Source organism: Nicotiana attenuata, chromosome 5, assembly GCF_001879085.1.
Source record: "Nicotiana attenuata strain UT chromosome 5, NIATTr2, whole genome shotgun sequence".
NCBI lineage: Eukaryota > Viridiplantae > Streptophyta > Magnoliopsida > Solanales > Solanaceae > Nicotiana > Nicotiana attenuata.
This window is the reverse complement of record NC_031993.1, coordinates 14,111,076-14,113,385: the sequence shown is the minus strand read 5'-3', so window position 1 is coordinate 14,113,385 and position 2,310 is coordinate 14,111,076.

Genomic DNA, 2,310 nt, shown 5'->3' with positions numbered 1-2,310 from the left:
TGCAGAAACATAAGCATAGGTAGACAAGAATGAGAAACTGAAGCAACTTAAAGAAGTATGTTGTTGTTGAGACTTAAAAAATTAACTAGGACATACCAGTAGAGAAGAAAAGTGCAGAAAGATAAAGCAAGCAAGATTCCACAGTCTAGCCTTGGCTTTCAGCAGGCTAGACAAAGCAGTAACACAAGTACTAGTAAAGAAAGAAGAAGTTTTTTTGAGTGTAAGTGTGTGTTCTGAACTTGAAATTGTCCGTGTGTTTAAAAGAAGAGAGGGTAGGGTATTTATAGTTTTGAAAACGAGCGAATAATAAGGTAATAAGTAAAGTTTCAACACAAACATGGAAATAATCACAATCAGAATCAATTAACACATGTGATTCCCTTTAATTAAGGAATCACTGCTTAACGGATACTAACAGGTTTAATTAAGGAAAGAAATCAGTTTGGGGACAGATTGATTATTGCCATATAAGGGGGCAGTAAAAGTATGAAGTAAATGGTTGAGTCTAAGTACAAAAATATGCTAATTTTGGGAAAAGATTCAAGGTAAAACATCACAGTAATTAAAGGAAGGGAATCAATCAATTTAAACAAACGAATAAAATTAGGGTTCATAAGAAAACCTTTTGCAATCAGTCGCAACATTGAGCGGTTCAGAATCAATCAAGAAAGGATCATGATTCTGCACCTCAGCCTATAAATAGCAAGGAAGGAACGGGCATGCAGGGTCAAACATGTCGACAAAAAGAAGCAACACAAACATACAGTAGCAGTAGGGGTAAGCTAGGGTTCAGTGGTAAAATAGACCTATTCGAAGTACGGTGGTCAAGTAGGTCAAGCAGTCACATAGAATCAAAAGTGAAGAAGAACATAGTAACAGGTAAGAGAGTCAGAAACGAGTAAAGGTCTCACAGTAACAAGTGAGGAAAACCTTTTAAGAAATTAGGGTTTCAACAATAGTCGAGCTTAAAAGATGGTAAGAACTCAGAATCAGATAAGTCAAACAAGACAAAAAGATTCAACCGCAAAGAACTTAATCGAACCAAACCTGCGTATAAAATAAACCAAGAGAGTTTCAGAAGCCCAGGTAGAGCCAAAACACTTAGCACTTTTAGCATGATGAACCAAGTAGCAGAAAACATGGACAAACATAGTAAAAATCATAAAATCACACTGAAAATCGGAGAAAAGTTTAGGGAACCCTAATCGTTAAAAAAAATGGAGAGTCATTTTGAAAGAAAAATCGAAGAACCTTCGAGAAGCTCTTAAGAAGTTCTTAATAAGCACAAATCTAAGATAGATCTGAAAGAAAAATCGAACAGCACTTAGAGCTAGGTTTTCAAAGAACCCAGAGAAAGTGAGAAAGGCATAAAAGATACCGATCTAGCCGGAAAAGTCAAGGATCTAACTTGAACAGCCATGGATGGCCGGAGAAAGAATAGAGATCGAAGTCGAGCAAGGACTGGACCAGATCTCTTCGAGATTTGTCCATGGAATCATGAAAATATGTAGCCATTAGACATAGGAGACGAGTACACGTCTCAAAACGCCATGGGAGACCACGGATTAGGTAGGGATTGAGGTTGATTAGGGTGGAATTGGGTGGCAGCGGCTAAGGTTTATATGAGGCTACAGAGAGAATTGAGAGAAGAGGGATTCAAGGGCGGCATTTGGTGGAAAATGAATTAGGGTAAGGGGTCGTTTAGGTTTATTTTAGGGATGCTGAACAGTGGCCGTTGATCTGAATGATCAACGGCCTGGATTAAAAGGGTAGGTGAGGAATTCGGGTTTGGGTTGGTTTAAATTGGGTTGGGGTCGGGTTTAATTGTAATTGAGCCGGGGAAATTGAGTCTGATTTGGGGTTAATTTTGGGCTAAAATTTAAACACAAATGGGTTGTTATTTAAATAGCCAATTTTTCCCTTTTTGAATTATAAAAAAATGGTAAATAAATTTCTGAGAATAAATTGAAAGCACTAAAATGATTCACAACATGTAAATAAAAATTTAAAAATATAGGGCTTAATTTTATGAATATAAAACACAATTAAATCTTAAAAAGGCTAATATTGCAATTATATGCAATTAGCTTTAAAAAAAATACTAAATAAAATTGCAAAAATATGCAAAAAATTACCTTAGCCATATTTTGGCATAAATATAAAGATCCAATAAATGAATCATCAAAAATAATAATTTTGGACATAATTATTGGGATTTTATGGATGAAAAAGGGAAATAAATTGATTTAAACCTTTAAAAATTATGAAAAATAATAAAACATTTGGACATACCTATATATGCATATATAA